Source organism: Quercus lobata, chromosome 3, assembly GCF_001633185.2.
Source record: "Quercus lobata isolate SW786 chromosome 3, ValleyOak3.0 Primary Assembly, whole genome shotgun sequence".
Classification (NCBI taxonomy): Eukaryota; Viridiplantae; Streptophyta; class Magnoliopsida; order Fagales; family Fagaceae; genus Quercus; species Quercus lobata.
Window position 1 is genome coordinate 2,593,695 of NC_044906.1, and position 20,268 is coordinate 2,613,962.

A 20,268-nucleotide genomic window follows, 5' to 3' on the forward strand; every position below is an offset into this window, starting at 1 on the left:
ACGATTTTATATAGTGCTGACATTAAGGTGTATATGACCATATCTGCATTACAGCTAATTTCACATCATGTTTTCCTGGCTTACAGAGGGCTGAGACCTTGGGAATTGCTGAATTCCTAATACTAGGCTGCATCAGGAATATCCAAGTTGGGGTCAGAGACACAATCTTTTCATCAAGGTAAACGTATTACACATGTTTTTATTATTATTATTGTGAACAAAATAAATTAAGAACTTATTATTGTCACTATCTAGAATAATTTGTGCATCATGTATCATAAAGAGCTTAATTGTGATCATAAATAAAACTGTCTTTTTAATATATATTGGAAGACTCCTAGAATAACCTACCGTAGATGGGTGGAATCTCATTAAAAATCTTGAGGTGAATGGGATGTATGATCCACCATGGTTAATAAATAGACTTTAACAGGCACATGAATTAGTAATGAAATTGGTCTGTCCAGTTCATGCTGATTTGTTACTGTGATGATTTCCTTGAAACCTCAGTATTAATGAAATGGTAGTGAAGTTATTTGTGTTGTTGCCTTCATTTTCTTTGTGTATTGGTAGTATACACACACACACATTACACTTCAATCAATAACTTCCATGGGAACGTCCTATAACTTCTGTTTATGTAACAAATATGAAGTTGAAATCAAAAGTTGCTTTTAAGCAATAAATGAGTAATCCATCCAATGCCAGGTAACAATAAGAAATAAAGAATTGAAGGAAAATTCAAGTCTAAAACAATAAAGCTAATCAAAATTGTAGAAACCCCATAAGAGATTATCCTAAAGAAAACAAAACAATTTTCTCTCAAAGACTATTTCTTTGGCTACTGATTTTATGGCTACTGAATTGGATATGTTACTTGATGATCTTATTAAAAATAGAGGTTCCCGTGAGAGAGTTAGATAAGTAACAGCTATTTGATTTAGTTTTATAGATTTTTGTAGATTAGGTATTTTGTTGTATATTTGCTTCTCATAGTGCTTATTAAAAGTGGCTGTATTGGATATTGCATGATAGTGGTAATGTTTTTTAGAGACTTTTAATCATTGATTTTGTCCTTTTCAATGTTGGGCTTTTATGGGTTTTGCATGTAATGCTATTCTTAAAATTTTAGTTGATAATCTGTTCGAGTGATGAGGGGGGAAAATCAAATGTCTTGATTTGAATTATATGGAGTAGTAAGTATGGTTAAGCTATATATAGGTAAATCATTCCAAATTTTTGCAGCATTCCCTGTTTTAATGTTTTGAAGATAAAATGTTAAGGACAGTCTCTTAAAAAAAAAAAAAACCTATGCAAAGGATTGTAATTTACTACTTGAGTTTTTAATCACATGTATGATGAGTATTTTTAATCATGGCTTTTGATTAAAATTTGATGGCCAAAATTGCACCATATTTGTCACAAATAAAAAAATATATATTGCAACTAACAATGGCAAAATTGCTAATTCATGTGCATCATTAAAATGTTGAATTTTGGTTAAAAGGCTGATATCAACCTAATTTTTAGCATCTTTCACAATTTTAAGTGAATACATGTAAATTTGTTCAAAAGTTAATTTTTATGCCTTACAAGGTTTTGAGGAGTATATAAATTTAATTATGGATGATGCTGGAAAAGTCAACATCAAGAGGAAGAGCAAAAAACTTTAGATGAGTTCATTTTCCTTTACTTTTAATCTCCCAAATGTACATGCTCTAAACATGGTACATCTATTTTGTTATGGGTCGATTACAGGAAAAAAAATGTAAAGGGTAGATTCTTCTTAAGAAATACAACACAACAGCCACCTCTCTCTCTCTCTCGCAATGGTGGAAAGTGATGATTTTAGCAATGGTGTAAATTGGCATTATGTTGCATTTTCAATTCCATTAAGGTCTAGCATCTTTGTTTACCGGTATTGTTAGAATTTAAATACATCTTGAACATCAAGAATGATTAATATAATTTATGAAAGATATTTGATTGAATGAGTATGAAAACTATATTTGTGTAATTAATTGTATTGGATAGTATTTATATAAGTTGTATATATTTTAAATATGATTTTAAGCTCTTGGTTATCACGATTTCTCAGTGCATGTGGTAGATTTTATTATTGTGTAAGTGATAGATTTTATTGGTTTGGTATATAAATTACACCATGATATTGATTTTTTTTTCACATTAAGAAAGTTATCAATAGTTTTCCCGTCCATCATACGGGATAACGACTAGTTATTATTATTATTATTCCCTAGTCTGTGCCTTTGTTTTGGTGATGGGTTGCTTGTATTTTTTTCTTTTGAGTAATTTACTGATGGGTTGTTTCCATTTTCCACCTAAACCTCCATGAATTTTCAGTGTTAACTTGTTTTTCGTCTTCCACGAGTCATTATTTTTCGTGCCTTTATATCATTATTGGTAGCTTGTGCTCTCTCTCTCTTGAGTAATTTATTGATGGGATGTTTCCAAGTTTTCCACCATGAATTTCCAGTGTAAACTTGTCATTCATCTTCCTCTTCCATGATTCATTTTTCACGTTTTACATTCTGCCTACTTCCCTACCCTTCATGTTTCATTGCCGACTTTGATCTGGGTCTTCGTATTCAAGTCTTAGTGACTGTATTTTTTCGCTTTGCACTCTTAAATCAGAGGAGTAAACAGAGATAAATGGTTTGCTCTATTGTCCATCTTTGCTTTGCTTTACAAATTTATTGTTGTGACCAGATTTACTAGTAAATTATTCAATTTCCTTAATTCCCATCCATTTCCCTGTGATTTTAATTTTATTCCTGCTGCATATTTGTTATCGTGTTAATTTTCTTCTTGGTTTTTAACTGTGCCTTTAAAAAAATAAAAAATAAAAAATCTGTGCCTATTCCCCCTGACTGCATATTTGGTGATCTTTTAACTCAATGCTCAATTTTCAAAAACCACTTGAGGGCTTGTTTTGGAAAAATAATATTATTTTATTATTAATTATTAAAAATAGCGTTGCAGTCAAATTATCTGAGAGAAGAGCCTCTCTTTGAAACTCATGTTTTAGTATTGAAATTTCAAATTTTGGACTAAGATTGTGTTTTGTTAGCACGCTTTCAATATAGACATTGCGTGGAAAAATTCATGATTTTCAAAACCGGACCCTATAACGAACTGTTAAAAGGTGGGATTCAAGATTTTAAAGCTAAACTGTAATGGTGTTGTAATTAATTTAATAATTATTTAAAATTTAATAAATATATCAAATTAATACAAATAAAAAATAAAATTAAATAATCAAATTAAATCTACTTTTCATAAAATTTCAATAATTTACTTAACATGCCATTTTATTAACAAAAACAAAACAATAGATGCAGTGATGCACTTAGATATCTTTACCCAAAATTGAAGTACGATAATAATAAAGGTACTACTAACGAGTGTCTTAAGAGTACGTATTAACAATTTATTTTAAAAAATTTTGATATTATTTTTATAAAAAATAAGAAAAATTATCAAAATTTTTTTTTCATTCAATTTTTTTAAACTAAATTCTTAATTAATGCGAACATTGGATAGCATTCCCCTAATAATAATAATAATAATAATAATTTATAAAGCTCTTTGTTCCATTCTATGATGAGAGAGTCCCGGTTATGGTAAATTTTTTTGAATTAAAGTAGTATTGTCCAATCAAAGCACGTGGGTGGCTCAGCAGGCCAGCTATAGGCACTAGCACACTGCCACACTGCACACTTAACAAAGAAGACATAAAACTAAGTTAAAAAGATGAGAAATGCATTGTGCATCACACTTCAGAAATAGAGGTTGTGACTCTGATCTTCACGAAAGAATAATAATATAAGAGTATTAACAGTAATTATGGTATAATTTATGTCATTTTGTTACATTAAAAATTTACTTTATTATTTTATCACATTATTTTACAATATTCTATTTATCAGATGTTTTACTATTAAATTCTATACATTAAAATAATATTTATTACACATTAAAATAATATAAACAACACAATAAAATAATATATCTAACACAGTAATTAACAACCACAACACTGCCGCTGCCGCCGCCACCACCACCACCACCATTGTGGCAGCCACAATCCATTGCAAAACAAAAAACTGAAAACAAAACCACCACCATAACCACCGCCCACCACAAAACCCATTAAAACCCAGAAAACATAGAAAACCCATTAATCAAACCCAGAAAACACAACAACTCAAACCTAGAAAACACAACAACTCAAACCTAGAAAACACAACCAAAACCCACTAGACCGGCAACCCAAACCCACGAAACTACTAGCACCGCCAACCCAAAGCCACGAATCCACTTACACCGGCAACCAAAACCCATTAGCACTGGCAACCCACGATTCCGATCACACCTCAACGTCGATGCCCACGTCAATTCCAATCCCATAATTGTGATGAACACTCCGGCGGCAGACCTCGCCCTCACAAACCTTGCTTATTGCTTGGTCACCGATCTTCATGGCTTCGCCGTCCCTGGCACCAAGCTCTACCTCGCCTCCATCGCCGATTCCTTTGTTCTTTCTGGGTTTGTGATGATTCCATTTCTGGGTTTTGTTTTAAACTGGGAATTGGATTTGAGGATTTTTGGGTTTGATTTTTGGATTTGAAGAAAGAAGATTTTTGGGTTTGATTTGAGGAAAGAACACCGGTTTGGGAGAGAGAGACAGATTGTGAGGAGAGGAAAGAACATCGGTTGGGGAGAGAAAAAATCAATTAAAAAAGTGAGAGGAGAGAGAAAAATCGAATAAAAAAATAATAAATTTATACCACATTTCGTCCGTACGGTAGCAAATATACGAAGTTACTGTTTAATGTTGCATAATTTATAAGATTTAAAACATCTGATAAATAAGATTTTTTGATGTTTGATGTGGCAAATGTGCCAAATAATTGACATTCGACACATTTACCACCTCTAGTGTGGATGCTCTAAAAAACTCTTTGTTTGTTCCATTCCATGTTGATAAAGTCTTGGTTATAGTACAAAATTTTGAATTAAAGTAGTATTATCCAATCAAAGCACGTGGGTGGGTGGCTCAGCAGGCCAGCTATAGGCACTGGCACACTGCCACACTACACTTAACAAGAAGACATAAAACTCAGTTAAAAAGATGAGAAATGCATTATGCATCACACTTCAGAAATAGAGGGTGTGACTCTGATCTCCCCGAAAGAATAATAACAATAATAATAATAAATATTTATAGGTCATTGATTAATAATTTATTTTAAAAAATTTTTATAAAAAAAATTTAATATTTTGATAATTTTTTTTCATTTATCATAAAAATTGTATTAAAATTTTCTTAAAATAAATTCTTAACTAATACTCAAAGTCGTTAATAACAATACTAATAAAAAATATTAATGAGTGCTCTTAAAATATTGATTAATAATTTATTTTAAAAAAATTTTGATATTATTATTATGAAAAATGAAAAAAATTTGTCAAATATAATTTTTTTTAATTAAATTCTCATCATCTATTATAATAATAATAATAATGATAATATAAAAAGTTCTTTGTACCATTCCGTGTTGACAGAGTCTTAGTTATAGCACAAAATTTTGAATTAAAGTAGCATTGTCCGACCAAGCACGTGGGTGGGTGGCTCAGCAGGCCAGCTATAGGCACTAGCACACTAGCCCACTGCACACTTAACAAGCAGACATAAAACTAGGTTAAAAAGAAGAGAAATGCATTGTGCACCACACACTTCAGAAATAGAGGGTGTGACTCTGATCTTCACGAAAGAAGAAGAAACATAAAGACGTTATTATTGCAGAAGACAGTGGCAAAGCGGTAGGCATAAGCTGTTTTATGTTTGTTAGTCTCTCTCTCTCAGTTTTTTTTTTTTTTTTTTTGTTCTATTCTATTTTAGAAGGTTAAAAGTTACTCTGTATTAATTTAATAATATTCTTATTACATTTCTACTTTATTTTCAAAATTATTTAAAGAGAAAATTTACAAATATTTAAAAAATTAATCTAATTAGAGTAATTTTTTAGCTACCTCATTAAGAATTACTCTAAAAAAAAAGCTAATAAATTTATTCAATGGTAATTTTGTAAACTTATAAATTTTTATAACATAGACAAGATAATAAATGATATTTCTTTACAAAATTTAACTTTTTAAATAGGACAAACAAATTGAGACGGAATAAATATTTTATTTTTCACTTTTTATAGTTTCTTTTGTTTTTCTTACCGATAGAATCACTTTTTCCTATCGAAATCTGAAATGTTTCCCAGCAGTTGTGTTTTTTTTTTTTCCCTTTTTTTTTTATCTATGTTTTTTTTTTAATTTTTTTTTTAGGTTCATATTCAAAGGGAAGTAGGGAACCGTGAGAATCGGTCTGATCACGGTCCTCAGAACCATGCGGTTGGACCGCAATTCGAACAGTTTTCTGGCATAGATTGGTTCTTAAAATTAAGGGTCTGTTTGGGTACAACTTATTTTGCTAAAAATTGAAAACTGAAAAAACTGTAGTAAAATAATTTTTAAATGTGTGAATAATATCGTGAGACCCGTGAACAGTGTGTGAACAATGTATAAACAGTACACTTTGTTTCCTGCACAGTGAATCCATGTGCATGAACAGTGTGGTTACTGTTCATACGCACTAAAAAAAAAACACAAAAAATGCAAATGTGAGGGAAAAATGTGAATCCAAACAATCACTAAAATTCCCGTGTTTATGAGAGGTTCATGGATTTAAAAATTATGCACGTCACTTGTCCATTATGAGAATTTTATAATTTTTTTTAATATTGATGAAGAGCAATGCAGTCACAAAAATGTCATTTTGATTTTTAACACATTAAATTTTATTTATTTATTTTTTAATTTTAATTTTTATTATTTTGGTAAACCGTTTACCAAATACAGCCACTCATGTAATCAAATTGTGGTAAAACGTGGGGTCGTAGAACTGTTTTTTCTCATGTGAACTAGACTAAAAGATGTCATGTACAGTAGCAAAACTAATGTAATTTTCTCTAATATTAAGTAAAGGATGATTTGAAAGTTCTGTTAACTCAATTAATTAAGTCTCTGATGATTAAATAGGAGATCTGAGAATTAAACATTATCTACACCAAAAATTAATTGGTGTCTTGGTCTGATGATAAAAAGTTATCATTAGGAACAGACGTCATAGGTTGAAATTGCCTCAAAAAAATAAAAAAGTTAAAAGGATGATTTAGTGTATGAAACAAGATATTAATTTTTGACATAGAATTTTTTTGCATACTACTTGACTTTTTTTTTTTCTCTCTCAAATATAGTAATCGATAGGACAAAAACTTTTTATCTTTTCACAAATCTATACTAAAAAGTAATAAGTAAATTATTATTGAAATTATAATATATCAGTTACTTATATAAATTGATTTTCATTTATAAACTTATTAAAATTAGATTTACTAGCATTGTATCATTAAAAAGTACTACTTACACTATCAATAAATTATAAATACTAATTTGATATTTTAAGAATATATTTACAAATTTACACAATTACATATTAGATTTATATTAATATATTTTAATATATGTATATATAATATATAGTATTATATACAATTAATATTAATCTATATTTTGGTTGCAAAAAAAAAAAAAATTATTAATCTATATTTTTGCTGACAAATCTATAATCTATAATATATATAGAATTGAAAGTGTTTTACTTTTGGTTGATATTATAACATTATGCCACATATGATTTTAAAGTCTTATAATTTTACAAATATATATATATATATATAATTTTAATTTTATTATATATTTAAACATTTCATAAGAATTTTGCTACATTATATTTTATTTAAATAGTGAAATTTATAATTTCATATACATACATAATCATTATAAGTTACTAATGTTATGATATATAAATCTATATACAAACATATTCACAAGAAATATCAATTACTAATTTTCATAATTATCAAATTTCAATTTAATCAAGAAATACTAAAAAAAAAATTATATTATACAATATTAAACTTTTTTATGAATTAACTTTGAACTTTTTTTTTTTTTTGGAGAAGGAATTAACTATGAACTCGATTCTTCTTAAAAAAAAAAAAATTTACGAACTTGACTCATCTCACTATTGAGTACAAATTTACACGTAATTATGCGTATCACATAAATTACAGCCTAGCCCTAACGCCCTCTCAACTCACAAAAGAAGTTGCCAAGAATTTTCCATTTTCACAGATTACCGACACTGGTGTGAATTGAACGTGATGGCTCATACTTTCTTGAGTGGTGGGTCATATCTTTGGTTTTTGTGCCAGAAGTCATATTATCATTTCTTCTCTGTCAGAGCCTTTTTATCTTGGTTGGTTGCATTTGCTTTTCAGTTTCCTTTGAGTGATTATTAATGGGTTGTTTTCTCCTGCTTGAATTTTCTGTATTTGCTTCCTCATCCTTGGTTCGTGATTCACGCTCTACGTTCTGCCTACTTCCCTAGCCTTCACGTTTCATTGGCAAACATTGATCTGGGTCTTCGTGTTCAAGGCTTGTAGCTGCTTATTCACTTTGCACTTTTAAATTAGAGGAGTAAAGAGAGGTTGGTGTTTCTACTGTCTATCTTTGCTTTGCTTTACAAATTTATTGTTGTGACTTGTGGCCACTTTTATTTGTAAATTATCACTATCCAAATTCCTTAATTCCCATGCATTTTCCTATTGATTTATTCCTACTGCACATTTTTTCTTGTGTTAATTATCTTCTTGGTTTTAACTATCTGCCTATTTTTGTATTTTTTTCTAAATGAAAAATAAAAATTTCGTGTCTCTTCCCCTTGCCTCGAAAAACATTTTTAGTATTTTACCATATTTGTTTAATTATAAAATTTGGTTAAATCTAAAAATGTTTTCTTTTGACAATGTTGTAAAATATTTTACCTTAAACAACCTGGTAAAATACAAAAAAACACAGTGGCCCCTTTTTGTGACTGGGTTGTCGGTCCAGTGGCCGGAGTCGACCGTTTAGTTGTCGAAGCCGTCAGCCACCAGTTTGACAACCAGAGCCAATGGCTCGCTGGAGTTGGTTGTCTGTTGCCAAAATTGTCTGTCCAATGATCAAACTGCCAGATGCCAGATGGGTAGCTCTGGTGGCTGAGCCGCTGTTTCTGTTGATTTGTGTTTGAAAATTTCTACATGTCATACCAATTGCCTAAAAATGGTTTACTGAAAATGTTTTCAAATGTTAAATATTTTCATTATAAACATTACAGCAAAACAAACAGAGCATCATGCACGAACTATTTTTTGTCATTTTGTGATCTTGGATTTCAAATTCATTTCGGTGACATCGTGACTCTTAAGTCAGAGAGTAATATAGAGGTTTGTTAATCTTGTTTGTTTTTGCTTTGGATCTTGGATTCAATCTAGATGCCGTTGTTCTTCTAGTCTACTTAGCAGTTAGCATGCGTTTTGGATTAACTTTTTTTATTTTGGTCTCGTAGTTTTTTTGTTTATATAAATTTTTTCAGAGTCTCAGTTTTTCGAAGTAAAATTGTATTTTTGTCAATTTTAAGCGGATATTGAAAGAATAATCCAAACGCAGTATAAATTTAACTTGGTGTTGGATTGTGATGTTCCAAAGGGATTATTGATACGGTTAAGAGGTTGCAAAAATAAAATAAAAAGTATTTAGGGTTTCTATGGAACAGATTTACAAAATTTATCTTCCCTCAAAAAAAAAAAAACAAAAAAGATATACGAAATTTGTCTAGATATATGAAATTTAAATATAAGAAAATTTATTATTACATAGTGGCAGAGCCATCAAATTTACTTGGGAGGGTCTTCATCAAATTTATTTGTGGTGGCGTTTTCTTAATAACCCTGGGCTAGTTGGGCTCAAGCACCCAATTTATTTGTATTTCGGGTTGGGTTTAGCCCACAATGGGATATCCCTAAAGCGATATTGTCTTATGATGGACCACGCCCTAGTTCTATTTTGCTATTGGGCTACTTCAAATTAAGCCTTTGCTGTGGTGGCGCTTTACTAACAATCCTGGGTTGGTTGGGCTCAAGCCCTCAATTTATTTGTATTCTGAGTTGGGTTTAGCACACAATAGGAGATTCCTGAACTGATTTGTGCTATGATGGACCACACCCTAGTTCTATTTTACTATTGGGCTACTTCGAATTAAGCCTAGCCAAGAAGGTTTTCAAACAGCCGAGCTTTCCTTCTGAAGTTCGAGCAAGACCTCTGTTCCCAATGCTGTGTTCTCACCTTTCTCTCGTGTATCACTCTCCTTTATCCCCAGATTTTTGCCTCTTCCTTCTAATGTATACCCTTGTTTTAGTAGGTCTGTACTGATGAGGGGTTATTCAGTCTGATAGAGGGTCCCTCCACCCATGAAGTTTGGGTGGTGTCTTAGGTCTTGTTAATTGTTCCATTGTGTTTTGTCACGTATCAGAGAGGGGCCCCACTTCTTGCTGTTGAGGTGACACTCTAGTAAATTGTGCCCGACGCCGAATTCTGAGTTCATTCGGCAGATTCCCCCAAGGCACTGCTTTATATACTCAGCTTATATGGACACTTGTTGGAAAGTTTTGTCGAGGTTGGATCCTTCACCTAGGATGCTTTAACTATCCACTCGGCTAGCATGGGCTTATCTTGGGCCGAACAATCTCAAATGGGCCTAAATTGTTTAGTGGATGGGCCCACTCTTTAGGGCTCACCTACAATATATAATAATACTAGTATTATTCCCATGCCTATGTACAACTTAGTAAAAATTACGATGAGATTAATAAATTAAGCTAAAATTAGGAAAAATATATTAATTAATATTACAAACGGATACACACTTAACGTGAATTGGTAGAAATAAAATTGCTAATATGCAAAATATAAATTAAAAAAAAAAGGATAAAGGGAACAATATGAATAAATCTTACTAAGAAAACATTTTATTTAGATGCATAATTATAGTTGAAAAACACGCAGTTTTGTTTATAAAATTATATAATATAAACTTTATTTGAGAAACAATAATTATGTTTTTAGAAGAAATAATTGCGCTTGTAATTATTAACTCAGTCAAGACTTAATGTGGCGTATTTATATGATCCACAAAAAAATAATGAAGCATGCTTGCATGGGATAAGTACTTGTCCATCGTTGCTGCAGTAGTAATGGAAGCCTTATCTTTGAGATAAAGAATCAGTATAATGCTCATAAAAGTTATCTAAAAGTGTTAAAGGTTCAATAAAAATTAAAGTAGAAGTTACCAAGTGGAAATAGTTATCTCATTAAAATAAGGGTCAAGAATTATGCTTAGAATCAACCTTATAATGATATATATTAACTCCAAGTTTTTTGAGAAAGTGATACTTCTAAATGGTTAAATATTAACTTTGATACTATATTAAGTATGCTAAAATAGATACGGAAGAGGAAGCATAAAATAGAGTAGTACAAAAATACAAGGGTTTCATGGCTCAGTCTAAAGAATCATGTCCACGAAGGAAACCCTCAGGGACTATAGCTTCTTAATTATACAAGTGATATACAAATCTTGTTTTGTAATGAACCCAACAAGAGTATGTATAGTAGACTAAATCTTAGGCTAATCATACACGTTCAGTGTAAAGATTTATATCTACAGAGGAAACCCAGAAGGACTAACAAAGTGAAACACAAATCTTGTGTTACAGTGAACCCAACAAGAGTATATGTAGTTGAGTAAACCCTAGACTAACTATACACTAACTATAATTAATAAACTTTTAGTACAAATAGGAGATTTGACTTGCACACAAAATAAAATTAGGCTTGAGCTTGTACTATTGGACTAATATATCTCTAACATAAGTAAAATTTTAAATTCACAAGTCTTAAGAAAAAAATCATACTAAGCAATTGATAACAACATAATGTATACAACTAAAATCATACCTTTGATTTTGGAAAACAGCATAATGATTATTGATTAAACGCACAAAAAGTGACATAATTACCAAAAGCCCCTTGGATTTGAGTCTTCGATTTTGGGGGGAAATAAAAAAAAGGATAAAATATGAGAGATCAGAAACTAAAAAAAGATATAACATAACACACAAGATGACTTATCTAAGACAAGATTAAACTTTTGAACTTGTTTTTAATTTAAAACAATAAACCTATAAATTTCTAGAGATCTGATTGTTAAGGTTCCAAAACAATCCAGGGGGCATAAATCTTAACCAAAAAAGTTCAGCTACTGTAATAGTAGTAATAAGTAAATAATTACAACATAATGCATGAATAGTTGCTAAAAAAAAATTTGATTGTTTCTATTAGACCAAATTATTAAATATCAACGCTCTCTTTATAAGCCATGCCTCCATGCCAAAGCCCCCTTTATAGATTGGCTCAGGCCCTCCGGCATTTTGTTGAACATTTTGAGGTGATGGATTGGCCTCTGTTCTCTTCTTATGCCATGAAGAACTATCAGAGGTTGTTGGTTTCCATTATTTATTTCAAGCATTCCAGCATTATAAAAAAAAAACATATCTTGAAAAAGGGGGAAAATTACAAAATAGAAAGAGTAAAAAAAAAAAAAAAAAAAAATATAGAAGAAAGCTAAAGGTAGACCTGGTGAGGGCAACTAACAACAAAAAATGCAGCCAGACCCTCTGCCATAGCTGTGCTTGGTTAGGATTCACTTGGCGGTAGTACTAAGGCAGCCGTTCAAGTGGGGTTGTTCTCCCTTAGGGTGTTGGGGGCAGAAACTATTGCCAAAGAAGATAAATAGTGGACTGGAGAGTGGAGATAGATGAGAAGATGGTGGTGCTTGAATGTGATGGTGGGAGATGGGGCTCCACAGTGGCTAGGTGGTGGTTGTCGATCATCCTTGCTAGAGAGAGATAGTTTGCATTGTTAAGTTTGAGAGAGAGAGAGAGAGAGAGAGAGAGAGAGAGAGAGGGAGTCGAATTATCGAAGAACAAGACAAGTAAAATTGAGTAATGTCGGGGACACAAAAAAATGCCACAACATTTGGCACAACTTGCCATGTAGCAAGTTATTTGGTGAAGGTCTGAACCTAGCATTTGATTTTATCTCCACCATTCCTAGCTTGCCACATGGGACTTGTGGTTATGGTTGTGGGATTTTGTGTCCCTAGCATTTTCTAGGAAAAAAATTAGAGGAAAAAATAATTAGAATTATATTTTTAAAAAGCATAAGTTGAAATTTGTGAGCTCTCCAAAATTGATGCGGCGCAATATGAAAAAGTAAAATAATGGTGATACACCTTCGGTTTTATGTACATTGTGGTGTGGCAACCCACAATGATATTTGGATCATTGGGCTTGGACCCCCAATTAATTTGTATATTGATTAATGGTATAGCCCACAATGGAAAATCCAAAGAGAAGTTTGGTTTGTTGGTGGTGAATTAAACAGTTGTGAGGCGGTTGGTAGCTAGAATTATGGCTTCCCAAGCAGGAGCTCAGGCAGCTGGGTGCCTTTTAGTTGTCTCGAGCTAGATCACCTTCCCCTGATAATAAACGATGATTCTCTCTCTTTCTCTCGTGTTTCTCTTCCCTGAAAGATGTTCCAACCCCCATTATTGAATGCTCTTCTCATTTTTATAGCCTCCTGTTAATGGATCTATAATGATGAGAGAATATTATGCTGGCATATGGGTCCCTCCATTCGTGGTGCTTAGGTGGCCCTCTAAGTCTAGGTTATTGTTCCAATGTGTCCAATCTTGTGCTAGGGAGGGGGACTCGTCGCTCTCTTACTGAGACTATGTTTGGCTCAATGTAAAATGATTTCGGAGTGTAGAATATTTTCAAGTGAAAATATTTTTTAGAAATGAAAATATTTTTAGTATTTGGTCGCATCACAAAAAATGCTTTGAAAAATCCTCTAGAAAACACGTCCTCCCACATATTCTAAGCTTCCAAACAAATATTATAATAGGAAATCCAAATATATAAACCAAATCAATAAAAAATATAACAAAAACAATTTAATCTTTCTAAAAAATAAGCACCCATCGTAGAGAATGAGAGAGAGAGATAGATTAATAGAAAAGGAGAGGTAAAGGACCACCGATCAGTGGGTGGGTTTGAAGGAGGAGAGATTGGTTGGCGGGTCTGAAGGAGGCGACGGCGACAAAATCGGTATGTAGATTGGAGATAAAAGATCGGTTTGTACATCGGAGAGGAAGTAAGAACAAAAAGAGCTTCCTTGATTCTAAAAAACGATGACGACGACTTCGAGCGATGGTGAGGGTTGGGGAGCGTTGCTTAAGTTCAGGTGAGTGCTCTCTCTCTCTCTCTCTCTCTCTGTTTGGGTAGGATGAAATTGGGGGTGTAAGTGGTTTGAAGGTAAAATAGAGGTGTAAACTATTTTACATTTAGGGGTTGATATTTTACGATCAACAGAAAACATTTTCCGTTTGCTCACGGGATAGATGGGGCTTGCTCTGATGCCATTATAAAAATGTGATGGCTTATGCGTAGACTAGCTTAGGCCTCTTTTTTGTGGTATGGCTTGGGATTGGTTGTCCTCGGCACAAGAATCCCAATCCAATGTAAACTTTATAGACGTTGATAATAACAAAGGGATACAAATTAAAACGTTGATAGCTAATGTTAGGGTCATATTTTGTGTAATTGGTTAGAATTTTTTGACAAAATGCACTTTACTTGTAATTAGGTAGATCTAAGATGAGTTAACTACTTCAAGAAACCTGTTGTTCAAGTCAAGTATTAAAGACAAGAAGATTGGTCCAAGAAACAAGTGAAAAAGTGTTGTTCATTAAGTCTCGACAGAGAACTCGATAGATGTCTGCTATTGAGACTTAATGTGAAGCTTGATAGATAATTCGCCAGCAGCTCGATTTATAGGGATTTACGATTTCAGAATTTCTAGATTTGAAATTCGGCCTAGGTTTACATCTTTGTTTGGGGTTTCTTTTCTCACAACCCTAGACATATATAAGACTTATTTTAAAAGCTGTCACATGGATACAGAGACCAAGAGACTTACTTTTTTGTGTGAAGCTATTGCGTTTGTGCGTCATAGGGTTTTGTAATCGAGTGCTTCCATATCTTCATTGTTGATGAAATGAAGAACTATGCAACTAACAACATCTGTTGAAGTGACTAGAGTTAGTCATGTACATGGGATTTATGCACAAGGGTTAGTCACAAATTGGAGGTTTGTGCATCAAGTGATAGAAGGCTACTACAAGATCAATTCCAATTGGGGATTGGAGCGAAGGTTCAACTATAGGTTGGTATTTTAGGATAGGCCAATGGTAGTTAGCAAGATTCCTTATACTTGTAACTACTTGATTGTTGATTAGGGAATTTTTGGGAGTGGTAAACTTAAAATTACCCAGTGGAATTTTTGTCTTGCGAGGTTTTTTCCATTTTTTAACAAATCAACGTGTCAAATTTATTTTCCACTGCACTTAGTGTTTTTTGTTTTTTGTAATTTGTTAGTGTCTTCACGATTTGCGTGCAATTGAACCTAATTAATCAACTTGGATTATTGAATTAATTAACCGGTGTCAAGCTATTAATTTCAATTCATCTTAAAGTGTGCTAGCCCAGCCTTGGCAGCCTCGTTGATTAGCTGCCTCAATGGTACTCCACTCTCCCCCGATATGGTCATAGCTTCAATATCAACTTTCAGAGTATGATTGAGATACTTGGTTCTTATCAAAAGCCCATCTTTCCCGTCTAAACAAACTTGCTTGGGAATGCTATGTGAATAACGTGTTGCAACTTTCGTTTTCCTGTTGTTCCTACTTGCTTTTGTCACTTTGGAAATGAGCTCTTGCTCGGTGGAAGGGTACGCCACCTTGGCGGCTGGACAAGTGCTTTGATCCGTGATTGTGCAATCTATAGTATCTGTTGAACATTTGATGGGATCCTCTGGGGAGATTTCATTTTAAGAGAGATATGGGGAAATGGAGTTAGAGGGAGAGAAAGAATGAAAGAAAGAAGCACTGAGTTGCTTTATTTAACCTTGATTTCCCTTTTTTTTTTTTTTTCTTTTTTTAACATGAGTTAAATTAGTGGAGGTGATGTGTCATCAATTTAAAATAGGCGGCAACTCTTAATAGGATAGGAAGAGCTGGAAGGACCACATTAGTGGTCCTCCTGAGAGGTTCTAATAATTTGCTGTGGGTAGTGTTTACTATATTCTGCTTTTTGCATTAGGAATTGATTAATTAGAGGCTTTTTTTGGGGAGGTGGTTGGAATTGATTAGTTAGAGTAGTCCTAGGTGGATACATATAGAATGACCATTTATATATTTCCTTTATTTTACATGGTATCTTGAAATCAGTTCAATTTTATTATTTTATAAAATTTAGGGTAAAATACAAAATTACCCGTAAGTTTGGGCTAATGCCATGTCTTACTAAATTTTTTGGAAAATATCCGTTTTACCCTCAAAGCACAAACATCACTTAACAATTGTGTTTAAATATTCTCCTGCTGCTCCTCCTTCATTCTCCGTATCTTTACGTTATTTATCTACCATTGATTATCTAGACATTTCATTGCGCCTATAATTGTCATAATAAAGTTTCTGTGGAACCTGTGCAATAATATTTGTAATCTTGGTCTGTTTTTGCTTGGTGCTTGCATGATTTATTTATTTTTTATTTGTTGCTTAGCATTATTTTATTTAATTTAATTGACAGAATAGTGATCCCAACAAGTTTCCATATTTTGGCTAAAGCAAGAGCATATGGAAATTTTGTACTTCATCTGCATACGTAATATATGTATACAAACGTCATCACATCAACAGAGACATTGCAATCATAGCAATGAGTTCATTTACATACTTTTGTCACAATCATAGTCCATAAAAAATGTGACTATAAATGATAAACAATAATTTGCGGGTCAATACGAAAGTAATGGTTCACCGATTATAGTTTCTCATATCATCAAGTTGTGATAAAGTACGTGGTTGTAAACCTGTTTTTCACATGTGAACTTGGCTGTAAAAGGTGTTGTTAGGGGTGGCTGCACATTGAAAGCAGACCACCCTAACCTAAAAAAAAAAAAAAAAAAAAAAAAAAAAAAAAAAAAAAAAATTATATGTAAATTTAAATTTTTTTAGGCCCAATATAAAATGCTTTGGACCAAGTTTGGCAAATAACTTTTTTTTTTTGAGAAACAAGTTTGGCAAATAACTTGGTTGTAGAGGAAAGCTACAACTCTGCTAAATATTATTATTATTTTTTTTTTTTGGTATCTGAATTTTATCAAATCCACCCTTAGATTACATTTACTTCTTATAATTTCTATGCTTGCAAAATTTCAAAAAGAGTAAAGATTAATAGCTATGTCTTTAACAAAATATTTAAATTTTGAGTTTTTGTAGTCTAAAATTATACATAAAAAATATGTTTATGGATTGAATAATACATAACATCCAAGTGGCATGAAATTATGTGTTTTAAGAACTTAAAGAATTTGTAATTCATCAGTTAGATTTTCAAAATATATAGCTATGTTAATTTGTTTTGTGAAAGTGTGGCAAGAAGTTGTAACGTTATTAGGCTATAACTTAGATTGTAGCCAATTTTTGTCCTTAAACTTTAGTTTTCTTAACGATAAATTATTCCCTAACAAACAAAAATAAAATTTAGTTCTTTACTTTTATTTCGAATAATTAAGAACCAAGTTTGAGTTCATCAAGAAACTAGATATATGTGTGTATGTTTGGCATCGGCTTTTCAAGGTACAAATATACTTTACATATGCTTTAGTACATTTTCAGTAAAAACCTAAATAAGTTGATGTCGAACACACTCGTATTCAAGTTTTATTCATTTTATTGTTGAATAAGCTCCAATTGGTTTAGAAGCTACTTGAATTTGGTTTCCTCATATGTAGTTCGTAATTTGCGATAACTAAACTTTTTATCCTTTCACAAATCTATAATAAATAAATAATTATTGAAATTATATTATTTGAGATACTTAGATAAAATGATTTTCATTTTTTGAACTTATTAAAACTATATTTTGTCGCGTTGTATCGTTATTTATACTATGAATAAATTATAAATACTAATTTGATATCTTAAAAATTTATTTTTAAACTTATACAATCATATATTAGAATTATATTAATATATATTTATGTGTATACATATATATAATATTATATACAACTAATTTAAATCTTTGTTGTTGTTTACAAATCTATAATCAATAATCTAGATAAAATTGAAGGTGTTTAACTTCTAGTAGACATTATAACATGGAAAATGACAGAGCTATAAATTACTTTACAATATTTTTTATAAAATGTTGATGTTGTGAGTAATTATTGGTACGTGAAAAAGTGATGTTAGTAGTAGAAGGCCAAATGAAAGCCAGTAAGAATTAGTCATAACAAGAGTCTATAAAAATGTTATCGAATAATTTGTGCTTATAGCATTACTCTTATAACATTATGCCACATTTACTTGAAAGTATTACAATTTTACATGTCACTATTCTAAATATATATATATATATATATAATTTAAATTTTATTATATATTTAGACATTTTATTAGAATTTAAGTACATTATATTTTCATTAAATAGTGACATATATAATTTCATACACATACATAATTATTATAAATACCTAATGATAGGATATATAATTTTATATATAATCACATTCGTAATAATTTTCTATTATAATAATTGTCAAATTTCATATTTAAAAAAATTTACAAGAAAAAAAAAAGTTATATTACACTTGTTGTGCGTTACTATGAATATCAACTATGAACTTGACTCATCTCACTGTTGAGTATAAACATGTTTACCACAAATTATATCCTGGCGTCAACGTAATAAGAAGTTGCCAAGAATTTTCGGTTCACTCATGAACGAACCGGTGTGTATGTGGTGGGTTATATTTTCTTGAGTGGTTGGTTTTCACTCATTATTGCCTGTCGATTTTTATTTTTATTTTTATTTATTTTTATCTTTTCTGGATTTTAATTGAGGTATGATTGGATTGGCCACATCTTTTCTTTGCTAACATGTTTGCTTCTCCACCGTGAATTTTCAGCGTTGATTTGACTTTCATCTTCCTCAACCATGATTCATTCGTCACGCTCTATATTCTGCCTACTTCCCTACCCTTCACGTTTAGGTTCCAAACTTTGAGATGTGGCTGTTCGTACGTATTCAAGTCCAGTGACTGTTTTTTCGCTTTGCACTCGGAGTAGAAAGAGAGGTACGGGCTTTACTAGCTTCTACTATCCATCTTTGCTTCGTCACGTCATTTCTCTTATTTCTATGCCATTTCATCTTGATTGGTTGCTTGTGCATTTTATTTTTATAATTTTGAGTAATCTATATTGATGGGTTGTTTCCTCCTTTTCCATCATGAATTTGAGTAATCTATATTCAGGCTCTACATTCTGCCTACTTCCCTACCGTTCACATGTCATTGCCAAACTTTGACCTGGGTCTTCATATTCAGGTCTCGTAACTGTTAATTCGTCTAGAGGTACGTGCTTCTACTGTCCATCTTTGCTTTGCTTTACAAATTTATTGTTGTGACCAGATTTACTAATACATTATTACTCTATATCCAAATTCCTTAATTCTTATGCATATCCCTATGATTTTATTCGCGCTGCACATATGTTTTTGTGTTAATTATTGTTGTGCCCGTTTTAGTATTTTTTTTTATCCCAAAAAAAAAAAAAAAAACTGTTCCTATTCATTCTTCCTGCCTCCAAAAATAAAAAAGAACACGACCCCCTCCCAAAAAAAGAGTGATTTAAAGTAAAAAATAAATGAAGCTGGATTTAACTTGGTTAGATATATAGTACAGTACTTTATAGTTTTTCTTGGATGATGCTTTAGTGTATGGTTAATTTGTTGCAAAAGGAGCTTATACGGTTATACGGTTAGGCCTTTGTCGCACAAGTTCTACTAATAAAAAAAATTTATCTGGATTTTCTGTTTTTAAATATAGCCTTAAAATATATATTTTTGCCTTTAATTTTTTTTTTTTTTTGGGTTGTGTAATTTAATGATTTGGTTGAAGTAATTAAGTTGTTTTTATTGTTCTGCATACGTTAATGGAGAGGCAGCCGATTTCGCACGTTAACAGATCTACATTCCTAATACACAAAAACAAAGTTTTGGACTTTGTCCACAGTCCAACACTATCTAACTTGTAAGAATTTTTTTTATTGGCATTGCTTAA

General features: G+C 31.6%; 1 protein-coding gene across 7 annotated transcripts in view; it reads left to right on the forward strand.

Moving 5' to 3' along the window:
• The window catches only part of LOC115981550, a 112,801-nt gene that overhangs the window by 49,146 nt on the left and 43,387 nt on the right, over positions 1-20,268 (forward strand). For 6 of the 7 annotated variants that reach the window (XM_031103765.1, XM_031103767.1, XM_031103766.1 and 3 more), the window contains exons 1-3: positions 8,392-8,629; positions 19,117-19,284; positions 19,462-19,560. The gene's annotated coding sequence lies outside the window, so the exon portion shown is untranslated. Of the gene's footprint in view, positions 1-8,391; positions 8,630-19,116; positions 19,285-19,461; positions 19,561-20,268 lie in introns of those variants that run through there. The other variant, XM_031103764.1, reaches the window with a different exon arrangement.